The 21,068-nt window shown below is 42.3% G+C and overlaps 1 protein-coding gene across 1 annotated transcript in view; it reads right to left on the bottom strand.

Annotated features, from left to right (window-relative positions):
* plxnb3 (plexin B3) overlaps positions 1–21,068 on the bottom strand; it is a 103,885-nt gene that overhangs the window by 70,830 nt on the left and 11,987 nt on the right. The window lies entirely within an intron of this gene.

The raw sequence follows: 21,068 nt of genomic DNA, 5'->3' as shown, positions 1-21,068 counted from the left end.
CTGGAGTAAATTCTCGACCATCTCACACTTCTGTTTAATCATTTTTCTGTTTGACGTTTAGTCAGCTGTGTAAAAACCAAGGAGGAACCCACCCGGGGGATTAATAAAGTTTTATTTTATCTAATCTAATCTAATCATTTTAATCTCAGCCAAACCGATTTACTCACGAACAAACAAAACACTGAAAAAAGCCCAACAATAACATTTTTAAGTTGTCTAAGTGACTTATATATTACGTTTAACCTGAGTAGTGAAACTCCGCGGTGATCTGAGAATGATGTGTCGGGAGTTGTGCTGTTCTCGGCCGCATCAGTAACCCTCGAGCTCCCAGCGAGCTATCGAGCTGGTGGGTAGCAGATGCTCCGAAAACGTCAAAGCACTTTTGCAAATATGCGATATCCTGATAAACCGAGCAGATATTTGATGTTTACACAGCTACTTTCTCGCCTGAAAATATGTTAAAAGTTTATTTTGTGACCCAGAAAGATTAGTATGAGTAATTTTAAAACTTAGTAGCGGCCGCCATTGTTGGAAACTGGAGTTTGGCTGGGCTATGAATTCTGGGATATGGTAGGCCACAAAGGACACACCCGACCCATCCTTCAAATTCGGGGAAAAGGAGGACGCAAATGTCGGCTGCATTCGGAGGAGTCTACGAAGTTGGACAGCCTTCGGCGCGTCGCTGTGACGTAATCGGTCTACAAATGCGGCCTCAGGAGGATGCAGCCCATGAATTTGGACACGACCATTATGTGCATTAATCCCAATTTTTCTTCTAACGGCCAGCAGGGGGTGACCTCTCTGGCTTCAAATCAGATCAGTTTGTATGGAAGTCTATGGGAAAATCACCTGATTTATGAGCTCTGCAAACACAGTTCTGAGTTTATGGACTCAACCTTTACTATAGAGTCTTATTGAATACAACATGATGCTAATTTTTAAGTTTTGGCCGTGTGTGGAGTAAAACAGGTGATAAAACAGTAGAAACTAGTGCTGTCAGCGTTAATCTCTTTAAAATGACGTTAATGCCATAACCGCGTTAACGCCCCAAATCTCAGTTAGCGAGTTATTGGGATCACCCCATGCATGGGACTGGATGGCACTAACACGCTAACAAGCTAACAAGCTAACAAGCTAACTGCGCTAACGCATTGAAGCAGTGCAGCCCCACGGACAGAACGATCACACTAGAAGAAACATATAAACAGGTGTTAAACATAGGGCCTAATCTGAAAATTCAGTTCCTTAAACTTGTATTCTTTTATGACCAGCAGGGGGCGACTCCTCTGCATGAAAGAAGACTTCCAGTTGTATAGAAACTGCTCCTGGGCTCCTGCGCTCTTTGGCCTCAGTAAAATTGACTTTATGGGCATAAGTGTCACATTATACTAGATAAAACATAAAGTTCATTTTTGAAAACTATGGTCATACTAGGGTCAGAGAGAGGGATAATAATAAACAGTGGCTGCATCCATCTTTCATATACAGTCTATGAGTATCCGTCTCTGTTAGTGAAATGAAGTTTCATTAAACTTGAGGCAGAAGACTTTTTCTCTTGGTCAACATGTTGACAAACTCCCGCTCTCACATCCAGCAGGTTTATCTGACCCCCGGGGTTCAGGTGTTAATCAATAACAATTGTCAGCACCGCAGATGAATTATTGATCGGCTCCCTGATAAATCAATGGTTTCTGCATTATTTTCATGTGTAATCACAGACATTTCCCCGTCCGCAGTCTGAGATGTCAGAGCTGTCATCGGGGCGAAGCAGACAGCGGCTGCGGGCCCCTGAGGGTCTATAGTCCCTAAAGGTTTCTGTCATCATTCGAGCTAGGAAACCATGGAAACAGGCGTGTTCACCCTGTCAAAGTGTCTCCTGCATCCCGTGTGCCCACAGTCTCGTGTTTTGGGTGGATTACTCCTTTATTGGCTCTTCATCAGCCATCTGCCTTCAAGGCCAACTGTGAGGTCAAGCAATGAATCACTTCCTGTTTGCCTGCCGGAGCCTATAATGAGTTAATGAGCTACGTGGAGTATACAGCTAATCAATCACCGCAGCTATTGATTGATGATCTATAGACCGAGCTGCTCCTGCTCATCTGTCCTCGTCAATACAGACGCTTCTCGCTTATTAACCTGCACACACCCGAGATCTGACATCAGCACATTTAAAGACTTGGGGTAAAGTGCACTGAGAACTTCTCTTTAAGACTGGACGCTTCACCAGTTTAATCCAAACTGGGAAAAGGGAGATTCTCAGAATCATAAGTGTGAGTGTCATAAGTGTTTTGGTTAATATCTACATGTGTGTGAACAGGCCGAGGAAAAACCTCCCACCTCCAACCCTTCGCAGTCAATTTACGACTGACTTTAAAAACTGAACCTGTCCTTTAATGAACACAGCCTGTGACTCCGCCCCCTGTTAATCAAACGCAGTCGTCAGGTCACAAACGCTGAAACACTAAAGCGGCTTCGGTCTGTCGCCATCAGGCGCTTTAAAAAGAATGAAGGACGACCGACATCGCAGAGCCAGCTGAGGCGTTCGGTGACCTTGAAGACAAAAACCAGGGATTACGACCCCGCCGTGTGTTTGTGTTGTCATTGTCTCTTTTTGAGAATCAGTGTCCTCGCTGCTGATAAATCCAGCCTTCACTCCCTCTTACAGCAACAAAATCTGATCTTAAGAGTCCGTTTGTTTCAGATTTTAACAACAGGAAGCATACAGGAAGTTAATTTTTTGGAGAGTTCATGTCTTATTCATGTTTTTCTTTGAAGATGTTCGTCCTTAAGCTGAGCTGAAGTCAGAGACAGATGTTGTAGATTTGTTCTATTTTAAGACTCGGCAGCTTGTAAAGTCACGCTTTAAGGATTACTGTCGACAATGTGAGGAATTTTCTTTGTTTCGTGATATAAACTCCTGAACGGAGGCGACTTTAAAGACAAATAATCCAGCCTGGAGGATCATTAACTTTTATTTCACACAGTTTATTGTTCATACGAGGCTCCATATCGAGCCTTTTTGTTGGCTGTTTGTTTGGATTGCCATTTTTCTTTTTCGTGCACACACTTTCATACTTAATGCTCTTTTATGCTAATTATTATACTTCAAGGAAACTTATATTTCTGTTTGTTTGTTGCAGAGCTGTTTTTTGCAGAATACTAAAGTCTCCATTATATTCAGCAGCTCGTCTCGGTCTGTCAGTTGTTTGCCGCATGTGGCTTTTTATAGACGTTTCTCCATAAAACACCGCCAAGAGTGAGGCAGAGCTGTACAGTTGTAGCTGGACAGCTGAACAAAGGGACGACTGGCTGTAAAGAGCAGAGCTGCAGAATCAGCTCATAATTGTCTGCAGCTTTGCTACTATAACAATTAAATCTGTTTTCACACTGTCGTTAAATACAGTGGGATAATAAACACAGTTTATAGTCTGTTTAATTAAAAGTGGTGCAATTAAAGCTGAAATATCTCATTGAAAGGCAACATTACGTATTTGTTGTGAATGTGGATTTTGCAGTTCAGGCAGGCTAAAGAGGTTTTCAGATCATGTCAGACCCAAAAACAGGAGCTGAAAGAGGCTAAAAGAGCAGAAGATGCCGACTGATGGTGTTTCAGGTTCTACACGAGGTCTTGTCACTGGTTTACAGTCGGCCTGGCAGCGATATCTAACAGCACGAGCGTCAGAGGAAGTGATCCCGTAGTGAGGTCAGAAGGTCTCCGACAAACACAGAGGCTATTCACTCGTGCATTCATTCATCCGTCAGAGTAAAATATCAGCTCCTTCGTCACTCGGCCCAGTGTTCACATTCAGCCCAGTGTTCAGCAGCAGGAAGTTTACGGAAGTCAAAATCCAGGGTTTTCCCTGCCACTTAAACAGTTTTATACAGCCCCAAAGTCAAACGAGCCAGAACACGCATGGAGACTGGTACATACTGGGTTATATGGTGGGGAGCTACACAACAACCTGTTCAGTAATGTTTAATAATGGAGGGTTTCCCAGGTTGTTGCTGTGGTAGCCTCAGATTAAAGGGTTTTATTTTCACAAAAGAAAGAAGAAGCTGGACCGTCACACATGCTGAGCTCCAAACAACAATCTGAAAATGCCACAGAAACCAGAGGAAAGCATTATATTATTCATTAACCACTGACAACTCCTCCAACCTGATGCACCACATTGGTGTTTTGTTACTCTCAGTGGATCCGCTGCAGCAAACCAGCAAGAGGTAAACTGTTAAAACCAGTAATTAACTCTTCCTTATGTGACAGTGCTGTGGTAAATGGATGGTTTGGGGCTAAAAAAACAAACCTGCTGCAGTTTAGAGAACAGATCCATTCTGGGTAGAAATAAACACTCTGTTGAGGTTAGCAGACCTGTTTCATCGTGGTTAGAGTAACGACAATGTGGTGAAAGGGAAACTAATAAAAGAAAGTATAGCTGTGTGTCATCTCGATGAAAACAAAAAGATCTGAGACTTTCTACAAATAGGAACCAAAGAATTCATACAAGGAAGGAAGCTGGACCTAGTAAAGATCCTTGCGGTGCTCCTCACCACCACAGGTGATCCAGACGAAGACACCTTGTTACTCACTAATAGATGGTAAATAATTGATGTTAAATGGTCTGCATTTGTATAGCGCTTTACTCAGTCCCTAAGGACCCCAAAGCACTTTACACTACATTCAGTCATTCACACACTGGTGATGGCAGCTACATTGTAGCCACAGCTGCCCTGGGGCGCACTGACAGAGGCGAGGCTGCTGGACACAGGCGCCACCGGGCCCTCTGACCACCACCAGTAGGCAAACATGGGGTTAGTATCTTGCCCAAGGATATCTGGCATGCAGCCAGGAGGCAGCGTGGGATCGAACCACCGATCTTCTGATTAGCGGCTGACCTGCTCTGCCACCTGAGCTACAGCCATCCCTGATGAACTTAAAGCGGACTCTTATCTGTCAGGATTTTCTCCGAGGAGCCAATAAGGTGAAGTCTTTCTTCGAACAGATGAAGGTGTGTCAAAATAAACCCATCTATCCTCCTCCCTCACTGCTTCATGGCCCTGGAGTACAGATGGGCTCCACATGAACTCCAGGGTGCACTAACTGATAAAGAAAAATAGCGTCGGTCGTAAAAAGCTGCAGAGCAGGCAGAAACAGCTTCAGCTGAAGCTCCACCGTGATATTGATCACTATTGAACAGCACATCATCACAGTAGGAGACCTGCTAAATCGGTGGGTATAGATGCATTTTTATAGCTTCAGGTTGACTTTACAAATGTCCTGCTGCTAAAATCCTCATCTGATCAAAGGGTTGTTGTCTACTTCCTGCTAATGCAGAAAGTTACGTCTGCAAGCACTACTCAGGGCCGAAACGACCCATCCAGGTGAAGTATGTCGTTGCACCAGATTTGTTTGTTCCTGCTCACTTTACGCTTCAGCCAATCAGCCAATCATTCTCCTTAGATATAGATACGTGTGTGTGTGTTTGAAGAACAGTAGTCAGCAGTTCCTACCATCCCTATTGTGCTCTTTGTGTCTGATTTCTCTCTTTTTAAAATTGATTTTATGCCCGAGTTTTTTCTTTTCACTGGCTGCCTCCATGTCCATGACGTCTGTCTGGATTTTTAAAAAGTGGATTTTGAATTTCCACTTTACCTCCTGCGTCTTACATTTTACTTCCCTGTGGTTGTTCTCCTGTATGCATTTATGTTTCCTGCTGATCAGATGTAGCTGAATTAAAGCATAAGGACACATTTCTCTCTATATATATAATAATTATAATGAAACGCGATACCCGTCTCCATGAGGTCAGCAGATATGCTTCATTACGACTCCCAGACTTTTATGTCTAATATGAAGGCAGTGGCTGAGCAGTACTCTGACAATGCAGCTGTCACATTTTCAACTTGTGATGCTTGAAAATTGTCACCTCGCTCTGACCACTATCACCTCTGAGAAAACCACAAGGGCTCATTACTGTGAAAATCACACATTTTCTACAAAATCTCTGCCTTTCAGAAACTGACAAACATCCTCGTTCACACCTCTAAACTTTCAAGCAAGCGGAGGAGAAGAGAGCAGCTGATGAGAAACCTCATCCTGGATGAGAGAGACCGACTCTGGCTCTTCACCAGAACCAGACTTTCACTCTGCGTCGGTGCCTTTGGTTTATTTAGATCTTCCACTGTTCTGTGATTTTTATCCTAGTGTTTAATCTCTTCGTTTTATCTTCTTATCTTTTATCTCCCTGCGTCTTTGTTTTCGAATCCTCCTGCGTTTCTTCTATCTCGTGTCGAAGCCTCGCGCGTTTCATGTGCAGCCCTCTGTAGCAGACAGCAGATCTGAGATAAAGCAGCAGCGCGTCTGTAAACTGTCGGATGTTTCATCAGGCAGTTTGGGTCAGAGTCCTCCTGCTCACACACTTCTCTAAATAAACCGGACAAACCGGTTCAACAGTTTATAAGAGTCCGTGCTGAAGGTTTCAAAGGTTTGGATTAAACCTGCAGATGTGGAGCTCATCTCATTAACGAGAGGGGGTGGTTGAGATGTTGTAAGTCGTGTAACTCTGTGGGGAAATGAGGAGCCAGACCCTGAGAATGTTAGGAAGGGGCGCCGCGGGAGCCCCGACCCTGACTGGCAGTGTTTCTGAGCGTTGCATCATCAGCTAACGGAGACTCATCTGCAAATATTTTCATAACTAACAGCTCAGATGTGCTTTAATGTGGGAACAACAGGCTGCAGGCTCGTCGCCGACACGCTGGTATTCTGTGACAAAAGTGCCTCTGTAGAGCTGAGAAGCAGCTGTGAGCACATTTTGAGGAAAATGCAATTCAACCGTGACCACAATGTCTAACCGCTGATTACTGATGTGTGGTTAATCAGCATGCAAACATTGAACCTTACACACACATATCAGACCATGCTTGAACACTTCTTCTAGCTACACATGCGTGTAACTGCATTTTCATCACTTTTACATTTTTGGATCCGTAAAATTGGTTTCACATTAGGTCAAATTTAGCTGTTTCCTTTCTGTTTTCATTTCCGCCAGTGACTAATTCACCAAAGACTTGACACCAAAGATCTATGAAAGTGGACGGCGTGCATGCAGCATTTAACAAACGTCACAAAAACAATGCACACTTCTGCCTTTGAGCGTACGCAGCTCCATTTGACCTCCTCCTGTTTATCCTCCATCCACCTCCAGGACCTCCTGCAGAAAACTCTGGTGCAGCTAAAAAATGTTTAATCAATTAAAGAGGGAAAACTTGATGCACTGATATGAGAGCGAAGCGAGAAACATTTCTGTGCTTGAAAGTGCTCTCTGTGTGTGTGTCTATACATGTTTATATATTTCTGTGGGGACCAAGAACCCTTATGGGGACAAACCCCGCCCCCTGCAAGTTTGAAGGCGCTTTTGAGGCTCAAAATGTGGTTTTAGGGTCAAGGTTACAGTTACGTTATGGTTAGGCATTAATTTTTGATGGCTAGGGTTAAGGAAAGTATTATGTCAATTAGATGTCCCCACAAAGACATGAAAACACGATTGTGTGTGTTTGGCTCGATATGCCTCTTGCCCATCATGTAAAATTTTAAGCATCCTGTGCTTCATTTCCCACACTCTGGTGAATGTTTGTGCACCACTTTGTGCTTTTGCTGCATGAGTTTTTTGTTAAACGTTCACATCAATGATGAATTAATTCATTTTAATTAAAACAACTCCTCCTCCTTTGCTCTTCTCGCTCCTCGATAGTTATCAGGCTGACTGCCTGTGCGGGGCTGCAGATGAGAGGAGGAGATGCTGTGCCACTGCTGATTGAGATCACAACACTGTGCATGTGTGCGTGCGTGGCAGGGATAAATACGTTTGCATCAAACAACTCAGAAGCTGTGCAACTTCAAAATAAAATTCTTTTTCTCTTTTTCTTTATTTAACCTTGTGCAAGTGTCCTCGACCACGAACGGCAGCAGTAAGTTGGTGTTTTCAGTGGGGGGGAGAAAGATTTGGACCCACTTGCTGTGAGGCAACAGTTCAAACCACCAAACCAAACTGCATTAGTTTACTCACAAATTCATATTTACGAACACTCGTGCTGCATATATAAGGAAAAGTAAGCAAGAATATTCTTCTAGAACTGTAACGAACCATTCAGGAATCTAAATTATTGCTAAAATATTACTTTAAATAAAAGCTTGTTTCAGATTTTGATATCTTGTTGTTCTTCTTACAGGTTCAAATTAGTTTTGTTTTGCAGGATTACACAAACCAGGCAGAATTTCATGAAAATCTGGAGATGTAGCACATGGCTGAAGACATAATCCATAAAATCTGTGTGCAGAGCTACATTTCTTTCACTAAAACTGTGAAATAGGGCACCTACTGTGGAAGCGAGTGCTCCTCTACTTTCTGCTGCTTCTATCTGATCTGTGAAACTGAACCAAACTCGGCATTCAATTTTTATTTTTGCTGCACAAAAAAATTAAACCGAAGCTTCCAAATAGGCCACCAGTCCTTTAAATCCCCATTAAACCTGCCCCTGAAACACACACACACACACACACACACACACACAGTCAGTAGATTAGGCAGCCTGCCTTCCAACACTAATCTGTGGAGTTAATCTGATGGTTGTAACTCTGCAAACTGAGACATTATAGAGCTATAATCTGCATATATGGAACACACACACACACACACAGAGTCAGCCTTATATGCAGCGTCTGTTTGATGCAGGTTTTTTTGCACAGAAGTCTCAGTTTCAGGTTGGAAACTCATGAAAGGTCAGTTTCAAGCTGTGTTTACGCCTGGTGTTGTCATCACACCTTCAGCTTCCACTACAGCGTCATTCTGCTCTTTGTTTAGAAGTTACACAGCAGCCTAATGCAAATGTGGCTGTAAATATGTATGGCAACAATCTAAACTCCAAACATGAAACACACCTGCGAAGCCGCCACGCGTGCACCGCTACTCTCACTTATTCATTACTGCCTTTGTTACATTCACGTGCTGCTTGTGTCGTCTGCAGCTCTGAATGTGTGCACTCAAACTGAAGGAATGATTTAATGTGTGTGTGTGTGTGTGTGTGTGTGTGTGCGCGCGTGTTTCTAAGTTGGGGGTGTAACAGATGCTGGTGAATGAAGACAGCTGCACTCCAAGATACCAATTATACACACACACACACACACACACACACACACAGACTGTATAATCTTCAGTGTGAGGCAGTGACACCACATTATTTCAGTCTGTAATCTGAACACTGACAGCGGCCATTGAAAGGAACAGTCCAACATTTAAATGAAGAGTACAGCGGCATGTAAAGTACGGCTGTAACGTATAAAAATCCAATATTTAAAATATCATTTTGAGCCCAACATTTAAAGGAACTGCACACATTAAGTGTAAAGGGGGTCGATAGTGTGTGTCAGAAGGAGGTCAAGTAAGGAGGATCTGTTGGACCAATCCCTGACTGAATACCTGGAGACCCAGGACACGCTGGAGAGATTACATCTCTTGGCTGGCCTGGGAACACCTCGATGTTCTCCCGAGGAGGAGGAGGAAAGGGAAGTCTGGGTTTGGGCTGCTGCCCCCTCGACCCAATCCCAGGTAGGAAGGAAGGAAGGAAGGAAGGATGGATGGAAGGATGGATGGATTAAAAAAAACTGGCATTCAATGCAACAGCCCATCTACCCATGGTAGAGCATGAGGGCCCAAAGTTCCCCTAACACACTTTAAAGTGCAGGAGAGTTTCATCCACCACAGAAGACAGAAAAACTGCATCAGAGCTAAAAAAAAATGAGACAAATATAGTCAGAGAAAAAACTTCTGAGACACTCAGAGGCTCAAACTACGTGATGTTAAAATAAATAGCAGCACATAGAAGTCATGTAACATGGCAAACAGAACAATCCAAGGTTGACTAGAGAGTCAAACTGGGAATCAGCAGCTGTTAAATAACAAGAACCACATAAAAACAGATCAATGAATCAATACCTGCAGTGGATGGATGAGTCAATCCAACCACTGAGATCAGTTTGTCTTTATTACAAGACAATTTTTGGATGTTTTTTTCTGAATATCAAAATCAAATAGTATAAATACTATAATCCGCACATGTGACATTTCCTTGAATGTATGATTTTGTGCTGTTTTAATAAAACATTGCTTCAGACAGACAGAATGACACAGACAGATGGACAGAAAGAGCCAAGAATAGAGGGGAAAAGGAAGGAAGAGCAGCACAAGGGGAGGAAATGGAAACACAGAGACAGTAAAAACAGCTCATTGTACCACAGAACAGGAACTTCCTCCTTCATTAAACACAGCAGGATACAGTCACAGTACACACACACACACACAGTAACACAAACACACGGTGTGTATACTGACAGTATCAGAGTGAAGCAGTGTCTCATCGGGACAAACTCTCCTGTTAGTCACCGTCTCATCCTGAAGCTCGCTCTGTCCCTCTAAATATACAATGTAACAACCGAGTGTAACATCATTACAGGCTGATCCAGGGTCAGCGAGGTCTTTCAAACAGTAACTGTGATAACAGACTCGTGGCGAATCAGCTCCGACCTTAAAACTCAAATCGCACAGCTGAGACAGTCGAGTCGTTGTTGGACGCCTTGACGTTTAGAGTAAAATCATTTCATGGTTTGTTATCGCTGCTTTAAATATAGTTTATAGTTCTCGCCCCAGTAACTTTACACAGCGATAAGACTGTAAACACCGCGTGCTGTCAATAAAGCTTTGCCAAAGAGCTCATTTTTTCGTCCTGTCATTTTGTCCCCCTTTGTTCACAGACTTTGTTTAAATAAAGGCTCCCTGTTGAAGCCTGACTGTTCATTAACACTGTTCACCCCGAGTCTTTCAATAAAGTTCATTTAAATTCACATCCTTTTGTTCAGGCGGTCTTTGTCTGCAGAGCTCATTTAAATAAAGAGACAGTGTCAAAGCCTGGAGTTTCAATAAAAACTATTCAGCGTGCTGCTGTGAAGATCCTGTTTTCAGTAAAGTTCACTTCATCGGTCCCGAATATGCTGGGACACCCAGCAGGCCGCGAGGTTCCTCGAGTCGTGTCCAGAGACGGTTTGACACACAGAGATGCTCAACGACAACAAAAACAGCTCTCTCTGTATAGCAGGCCCGATTAAAGCCCTGAGGGGCCCCGAACTCCCAGGGGGTCCCTGATTAAAGTGCCAGGGGGCTACAGGGACCACCATTATTCAGTCGCCAGAAAACGTTTGCAAACCCTTTAAAATTGCCGGAATTTTAAACGTGGTCTGATCTTCATTTAAGTTATAATCACAGACGAGCACAATCGGACTGTAAACTGTCAACAACACATATTCTAAATTCAGCTACACGATGCAGTTTAATGACAAGAAAATTAATCTAACAAGGCTCCAGTTCTGACAGCTGTTTGTCTCCAAAGCTGCAGAGCTGCTGGACACGTTTTATAAGACGTGTTTCTGTAGAAATATTTAGTAAAACTTTTCATTTTTTTGCTTTAAGGACATTTCAGGGGGCGGGGTTTGAGGGGGCATTTTAAAATTCCATTATCCACAAAACTACCTGAACTAGGTCCTTGAAATGTTTTAGGGTAAATATCTGGTCCCGTGTTTCGATGGATATGGACACTCTGGAGTGGATGATGGATGCTTGAATTCTGTAAAATATTTGGATGTCCGACCACAGACAGCAGATTTGGAGGCCTGTAGAAACCACAGGTTTGCAGCGAAGCGACTGATGTTTTATTTACAGCTTCTCAGATTTGAAGCCCTCGATATTGTTTGGCCCAATCAGGTGGACGGTTTCACAGATATTACAGCTTGAATGTGACTTCAGCGTGATATTCCCCAGACAGGACACCATGCACCAAATCCAAATTAACTTTTTTAGACAGAGTGAGTTTCTGTTATTATTTCTACATCTTAGATTTGTGATCATGCTCTCTCTCAGTTTCATAATATCAGTTGTTGGAAATGTTTATATCCATGTATGGCAGCCAAATATTTCATATTTTCTAAAGATTTGATTGTTTTTCCTCTTTCATGCCTGGTTTTCTTTCTTCAAACCAAATCAAATTTTTAATTTTTTGTTTTTCGTTTTTTTAAATATGATGACTTGAAATCCCTCCTAAAACATTTTTGAGACATTTTACATGCTTTACATTTTACATGCTCCCAGAAAGCCTCCAATCAGCTGAAACACTCAGTTTATTTAAATCCAGGTTGAAGACTCGCTTATTCTCAGCTGCATTTGAATAAAGCACCAAATCCGCACTTAAGCTTAAATTTCAAAACTTACATTTTAACTACTGATTTTATCTGTTTTGATTTTATATACTGTTTTGTTTGTTTGTTTGTTAATTAGTTAGTTAGTTTGCTTGTTTTAATCCATTTTAAATCATGCTTTTTATTTGTTTTTGTTTCTAATGTCTCTGTAAAGCACTTTGAATCACTTTGTTGTTGAATTGTGCTATACAAATAAACTTGCCTTGCCTTGCCTTTATTGTATTTTATTTAACTTTTTAAGTAACTTTACTTAAAGGTAATTTACTTTCTATTTTTACTTTATTTTGTTTTGTATTTCATTGAGTTCCTTTTGTGTGTGTATTTTTCCTTAATGAGCTATTTACCTTTGTTATAATGTGTGCGTGTGTTTTTTAATTGTGTTGTACTGCTTTATTTATGCCATTTTGTTGCGGGTTATGTTTTGAACCTTTTTTTGGGGGGTGCAAACTTATTAAGAAAAGGAAAACCATTTTTTGGCTTATAAAAGTCCACAAAATAATAAAATGTACTAAAGTAAAATCATGTAGCAGGGGATGACAGGACTATTTATACACATGAGGGCTAATCAAGAAACAGCCACAAGCCACAGGTGAGGGTAGACATGCAGGCGTGAACAATCGATGACAATGAGACGGATGAGACGAGGAAGATGGGAAACACCGGGGAAGACAGCTGCAACAAATCAGGATAAACGAGACAAGGGAAGTAAAACTCAATATGAAGCATGCAAGATATGATAAAAAATAAAACAGGAACTAAAACACACACATACTGAGACCCAGACTGAAGTTTGATTTACACTTCTGCAGGTGATCTAAGCCTTAACGACACAACCAGAAATCCCTCTTAACCATGAAAATTGTTCCAGCATGTAGTTACGTTTCTCAGGAGGTGCACGTTGGGTTACGTGTGAGGTTATGATGTAGGTTTAAACGGCGTTTCGGGTCATGTAAGTATAATTTCCTGCTGAAGTATAATTCACGACACGGGAAGCCACAGAAAAAGAAAAGAAACAGAGAAACCCAGAGGAGAGCAGTTAAATATCTGAATGGTAAATGGACTGATTCTTATATAGCGCTTTTTCTCCCAGAGTACTCAAAGCGCTCTATACAACATGCCACATTCATCCATCCAAACACACCCATTCTCACCAGCACTTTCTCTAAACTGAGTGCTTTAAACTACATTCACACTCCGATGGATGCCTCAGAGAGCAACTTGGGGTTGATGTACACATCCTGGACAGGGAAGAACGCTGGTTTGAGCGCGGAGTCAAGGAGGCCATTTACGTGAAAAGGGAAAGACCATCTCTGAATCGAGGAGGGGGCCTAAGGGTACATCTTTCGACATCTTACAATGATGTGATTGCAGCCATTCCCCAACTCTCTGTGAATGGTACTCATGGCCATTGATCAGTGGTTGTTGATCAATGGTCATGCGAATTTGCATAATTATGATTAAGGAACTGACCTCACAGCCCATTGTTCCTGTGGGCTGGTTTCAGTCATGCAAATGTACTGTTTATAAGATTGGAAACCTGCAGTCAGAGACTGAAGAAGTCACCTGGATGAGTGATAAAACGTTCTTCCCAGAAAACGCTACGTCCAGATGAACAGAATCAACTTTTGGAAACTTGGGGTTAGTATCTTGCCCAAGGATACTTGACATTGCAGACTGGAGGAGCCGGGGATCGAACCACCAACCTTCCAATCAGTAGTTGGCCTGCTCTACCTCCTGAGGTCTAAGGAGCTTGGAAAGAAAAGCATCTTTTTCCAAGCTCCTTAGACTACAAAGACCCTGGATGACTGAGAACCTTCACAAACGTATCTACCTCCTGAGCTACAGCCACCCAATGGCTTGCAGCCATACCACCCTGAGCACGCCCAATTTCGTCTGATCTCGGGAGCTAAGCACAGTTGGGTTTGGTAAATATCTATAAATATCTAAATATTATTGATGGTTTGATGAATCCCCATGAACATGTTGAATCTTTCCGTCCAATTGAGTCACAAAATTATTATTATATCCTCTCTGAGTTTGATTTAAAACGTATGTTATTATTGGGAGATATGTCACAACACCCCTTTTGCGGGACACGGGGCTCGGGGGTCGAAGGTCAGCTATAACATCACTAATTTATTCTACATATAGTATTAATATCAAGAAAACATATGAAACAACATGAAATACTCTTACATTTACACACTATGCACAACTATACCCAACAGAGGTAAGCAGAAGTTAAACACTGATCGAGACCGACTCCTTTTTCACACACGAGCAGACAAAAACTGACAATAAAGACAACAAAGAACCAAAGAGTGAACAATAATAAAGAATTCCAGCTCAAACTCCGGGAACACCCAGTTTTCATGACAGTGTGGGCGTTTTTTTCTACATTTTAACACAAGTTTTGACCAGTTTTGACAGCCCCACGCTAAACTAAAAGCACACCAACAGCTACACTTTTATATCATTTGAACACATTGTGTCATCTGTGCAGTGCAGGCGGCAAAAAACAAGCAAGCCTCTGTGCTAACGGCTTCTTCAAAGGCTACTCGGAGTCAGGTGTTTTAAGTTAAGGAGTGAGTGAATTGGGCAACGCTGCTTTATTCAGAGGTGAGCCGCTCTATAAATAAAGGAATTCAAAGACTGCCTATTAGGAAAGATTGACTGGTATGAACTTTCACAGGGCGTCAGAGGAACCATTACAGAGATGCACACAGATATAAAAGACTACAAAAGCTTTTCTAAAGACCACAGTCCTCATCAGTCCACAACCAGACAAACCAGTGACAAAAGGAAGAGATTCAGGACTGCTGCTGCTCCTTCCTAAGAGTGAAAGTCCTACAAATATCACACAAAGAGCATAACAAGTCATTCTGAAAGAGATGAAAAGAGCTCAAGGTTAAGAGGAACACACCTGCAGAAATCTCCTCAGCTCGCTGAAATCTTTGTTCTTGCGTCTCTCTGGACGACATTTGCGAGGCTGGAGAGCGTCCTCGGACACACACACGCTGTTTTGTCCTGACGTTTGTGTCACAGCTCAAGTTTGTGTTGACTCTTACTGTATATGTATATCACACATCAGTGGTTCTGGGTGGCTGGTTCTTTGCTTACTGGTTCTGGCTTCACTTCAACATCAAAGAGAATATTTTATCACAGCCAATTATAAACACACACACACACACGCTCGTGTTGGTATTCCTATCATTCTGAGGTCCCTCACTGCTCGCCGTCAGCCATACTCCTCATCACCATGGTAACCCCGGCCGTCTCCATGGAAACTCGCCTGACTTTAACCACAGAGCGAGTTTCTTCCTGTCTGTGCAGGAATTCTGAAACTGAACCCTGCGTAATTCTGGTCCCGGTCCGGATCCCGGTCCTCACCCACAGCCGCAAGTCTGAACTTTAAACTGGCTCCGGTGACATGAAGAGTGATGCGACTCCTCTCTCAGCTGTCAGGCTGCAGTCAACACCATGGACGTGTGAAAGCTGTCGCAGGAAGGCAAGACGGAGAGGGAAACATCCCAACAGGTTCGCTTTTAGGTGGAAGTGTGGCTGCCGTCCACTGGGACCCACTAAACGGGAGGAAACACTCCCATTAAAGCTCAGTTTTATTCCAAACACCTCTGGACTGTCAGTGAGCTGATACCGGGGAGGCTGAAATGCTTATTACAACAGCAAATTCAGTCCAGCGAGTGATTCATATTGTAGCAGCTGTAGCCGGATTTCTTTCATATAGTTTTTGCCTGAAGGCCTTCGTTGTGAAAGACTGAATTTTTTTTTAGCATGCTTACAAAACAGAAGTCTAGATTTTGCAGTTTTTTGAAAAGTTCCCCTGAGCAGGAGCAGTTTGGGTGTAAAACAACTTCCTCGCTCAGACCTGATTGTCTCTGCTGCTTGCCAGGAAAAGCTCCTGCACTGGAAAATGTCACTGGCTCTTTTTCACTTTTGCTTCAGTTTCAGCAAATTAAGTTTCAGCTCTAATTTACTTTCTTTGTTTGTTATAAAACGTGTCGCAAAATGAAACCCGAGTGCTTCTGTAAGCGAGTCTTACTGCTCTGTGATCATGCTGAAAAGCCTCCAGCTGCTTATTTCTGGCAGTTATTTTGAAGTATTATAAATCATTTTTAATTTGGAGAGACACAGGGACATAAAAGCTGCATGAATAGAATAATCAATTAAATATGATACTTAAAAAGTTAGCTGACTTTGCCCCAATAAAAGCTTCATCTTCCACCTGCTCTGCTCATAAATAGTCGTTTATGGGGCTTCTTATCTTTTCATAAAGACAACGATGAGGTGAGGCATAACTGATTGTGGCGGCTGTTCAAACTGGTGTGCCGTGAGTCTGTGGTGTTTATACAGCTGACCACGAGAAGCATCGAGAGCCAGTAACTGCAGTGTTTGTGCACCTCACTGCAAAACCAATGAGTGAATGAATGAATCTCACTCATCCAAACTGCATCCACCCGAATGAAGCTGTAGAAGAAGCTGTGTTATGAGGATGTTATAATTCTTGGTGCTGGCAGTTTGTGTGCCAGGGCCAAATCTGTGCACAACAATTTTTTCTGTCTGTGCTGCTGAAAAGCAGTACCCACTCAAAACTGACTGGCAGAGTGCTGGAAAGCAGTCGAGGAAGGAACAGCTCTCCTACTTCACTGTCAGCATAGACTGTATATAAAAGATGGGCGTACTCCTGTCAGGCAATTTTTAAAAAGCTAAAAATGGCGTCAGTGAAGACGCTTAGATTGAGGATTTGAGAACTGTACCATGCAAACCAGCGGGTGATGTCACAGTGGCTACACCCATCCTTTATAATACTACAAAGCCTTTAATTGGCAGTGATGGTACATGTAATTGGTGCATTGCTGCTACCTGCAACTCTGGAGACTGTGAGGTGAAAGCAAACCTGCTCACAACCTTTTCTTACAGCACATTTTACACATTTTACACGACACAAATAAACAAGTTTGTTAAGTAATATGTAAGTTTCCAAAGTGCTTGAGTAATTTTAATAACTGCATAACTTCAAGTATTTCACTGGAACGGAGACAAATTAATTGGCAAGTAATTTAAAGTACTGCATAAGTCATTTTAAGTAGTGTATAGCTTTATGTATTTTACAGGAAAGAAGGAAAAATTACACTGCAAGTAATTTCAAGTACTGCGTTTCTGGTAGTTTTGCAGAAAAATAGATCATCTTTCCCATCTTACACTTTGAATATCCTGTTTTTTTGTCTTGCTTTTTTCCATCTTATTGTTCATTATGCAGAATAGATGTTTTGTTTCTCAACTATCCTGTATTTTTACCAATATAAATGTGCTGTTCTACTTCACCAGGTTACAAGAAAAAAATCATTTGCATGTCTATGCCATCTTATAATGAACTTCTTTCCCCCCCATCACAATCATTGTTCAAACACAACTTTCAAAAGTAGTGTGCAGGACAGGTGTGCCGACCTTGCTGTAAAATACCTGGACCAGGTTAAGTCACTCCATAGTAAGGCCACACCCCAAACTGTACAGTCTACTTTAACTTTGAAAGATTATTATTTGTTTTTCTGCAAAATTACCAAGAAATTACATGGTTCTTACTTATGTAGTACCTAAAATTACTTAATATTTGTGTCACCTTTACTGTAAAACATCTGAAGTCTACACAATATTACTTACACCTTATTTAAAATTAGGTAATAATATATATTTGGTTATGTAAAACCTCCCTTGTTCGCCCTCATTCTAGTGTGTATACTTTTAATCTGCAGATAAATATAAATACATTGTCATTTCAAATAAAATGCATGATATTATATAAGAATATGGGAGAATTAATTAATCAGAGGCCATATTGTAAATGGTTTATTAGACCATCTGCTGTAAAAACAAGAAATCGCTTTTTATGTCCTTATAATTTCTTTAAAAATAAAAGTTAGATTGTTATTTATTTAAAAATTTACAATCTGAAATCATATTTTTATGGCAAGATTTAACCGACACACCAGACTTCTCTGAAATGTCAGAAATGAATCAATCAAAACCACTAAAACTATTTTTTCTGTTCAGGAATCCAAGTAAATAACTCTAATTTGGACTCCTAAACAACAAATTCACTATTTTCTTCTGCTTTTTAAGCAAATTTGAAAATCATTGCATATTAACGATATGCAGCTTCTCAGCCAAGCTTGCTCGCGTCAGCTGGTACGTTAGCATTAGCATTCCACCCCAAGATTTGTCCTGTTTCACTCAGAGAAACCAGGGAACTGCACATAAACAGTCTATGATGGAAACACTACAGGCGCATTTGTTGATAAGCTAAAGATCAGTTTGTCAGTGTAACTGCTGAGTGGCTGAACTTTCACAGCATAGAGGACACTTGAAACACTAACCAAAGGAATTTCCACAAACAGCTGAACACTGCAGCATGTCTGCAGCTCCACCACGTGCAGCACAACCGTCAGTCAAATTGAAGATGCACTAAAGCAGATCTCTAACATACGGCACCTCACAGATGTTTTATGGAAACTTGCAGGTAAACAGCAAGAAGGGTTTTTATTTTTTTGTTGTTGCTGTTCATTTCTGTATAAAATGTCTAAATATAAACGGCGACGTTCACATGTGGCGATTGTTTAATTTGTCAATGTGCACGTCCTCCCGAACGCTCGCTGCTGAGAACAGAGTCGGCAAAGATTCGGCTCAAGTTTCCAGGAAATTAGCTGAAAATATGTGACTGTAAACTGAAGTGTTACAGTGAGAAGGCAGAAAGTGACTCCACCATCCTGTCTGTCTGACAGGCAGCGAGACAGCTGGTTAGCACTGTGTGTGTGTGTGTGTGTGTGTGTGTGTGTGTGTGTGTGTGTGTGTGTGTGTGTGTGTGTGTGTGTGTGTGTGTGTGTGCGCACGCTCCACAGGGAGCGATTGAGAGAAACCAGCTTCTTTATGGATTATTAATATCACCTCCAGCTACACACACAGTTAGTGTGTGTGTGATTTCACACACACACAAACGGGGGAGGGTGGGAGGGTGGGTGGGGGAGGGTTGGGTGAGTTTGAGGAATAGGATGGGGGGGGGGGGCTCAGCAGTTGGTGCGATCAAGGACACTTCATTCACACTCCACTCTACGGTGCAGGCGTGTGTGTGTGTGTATAATCGGTGTGGAGGCCCCACCCTAATCTGGGATCAACAATAGACCCCCAAACACCCACCCAGAACCCCCCTTTACTCGTCTTTGTGAGTTCTTGTTTGTTTCAACTCGTCCTCCGGTCACCCTCCAACCCCCAAACACCACCACGCACCCCGCCCTCCTCCGCCCTCCTTGTCTTATCAGTTGTGTCAGTTCAGGTTCAAGCCGCCACAAAAAACATCAAACACACCTGCTACAGCAGACTGCACACGGCCCACTTAACCGTCTCAGAATACTAAAATCACTGCAGAAGTAACTATTTTTAATTTCTGGCTTATCCAAAGATTCAACTTCATCAATAAAACATCAAAAAACAGTAAAAACATGAATCCTTCTGTCTTTTATGCGTCTAAAACTTCCGCAGTTTTGCTCAGTAAGTCACTCAATAAGAACTTAATTAACTGAGTTATTTTACATTAGCGGGCTTTTGTCCAAATGTAGAACAAGCTGTAACCAAATTTCATGAAAATCTCAAACACATGAATTAAAGCGTGTTTTCTTCCACCATCGTTGTGTGAATTTGACTTCATTGCTTCTCACAGCAGGTAGAGATTATCCTCAGTCTGTCCATTAAATGACTTCCGAAGCAGACTAAGCCAGAGAATCTCTAATATAACCAGTAACTCGCACTCTCTCAGATTTCTTAGAGGGCACACATGAGATAATCCTGCAGGAAAAGCCGTGAAGTCCAGAAAATGAAGTGAAAAATCTTCATCATGTTTTTGATAAACGAGTCGGACACAATAGTTCAGATTTTGATTGCAGTAAAATACCTTCAGGTGAGTTTTAGGGACGTCGCAGCAAGGGAACACTGGTGCCCTCAGAAGTTATCGCCCAAAATACTAGTTGGTTAAAGGAATCACTCATAAGTCAGCAGTGTAAACACTAGTAAACCCTCATTAGGATGCATTCCCATACAGCTGCGCCTGTCTGTGCTGGTAAGTTATAAACAGCCACAGTAGCAAGCTAAGATGACATTTGGATGAACAAGCTCTGCATTGAAGAATGAGTGATTTTATCTCCGCTGTGTCAGCGTAAACCGGCACGAAACCACAGGAATACAGTGACAGCTGACCACGTTCTGCAGTGGACGGCCTTGTTTATCAAAACTTGAACAGATATATTGTTAAAAATGCTCGCTCTGACTGTGCCGGCTGACAGACACCAACACCAATTTGTCTAGCAGCAGGTGAGTGCGTTTTCCCTGCAGGCCTTTACAGACACAGCACCAACATGAGGATGCTCTTCTTTAACTGCAGCTTGGTGTTAATACAGTCACACAGGAGAAGCTGTTCGGCACGCTCCGCTCCCTCATCAGCAGCCTCCAGACTCTCCAACTGGGCGAGCGCACATCCTCCACCCTGAGCGCTGGGATCCCTCCATGGTTGTGTGATGAGCCCCCACCTTCATGCACTCTTCACGCATGGCTGCTAGCCCAGCCGCACTCCAAACCTATTGTTAGGTTTGCGGGTGATATGACAGCCTTCAGGCTCATCAGACTGCGATGAAGCTGCATTTACGCAGGAGAATCAGAACCTGAAAACATACGATGTTCAACAATAACCTGGTTCTGAAATACCACA

This window comes from Neolamprologus multifasciatus, chromosome 20 (genome assembly GCF_963576455.1).
Source record: "Neolamprologus multifasciatus chromosome 20, fNeoMul1.2, whole genome shotgun sequence".
In the NCBI taxonomy this organism is placed as follows: Eukaryota; Metazoa; Chordata; class Actinopteri; order Cichliformes; family Cichlidae; genus Neolamprologus; species Neolamprologus multifasciatus.
The sequence above is the reverse complement of the archived record's forward strand: the minus strand, read 5'-3'. Positions and strand labels throughout refer to the sequence as shown.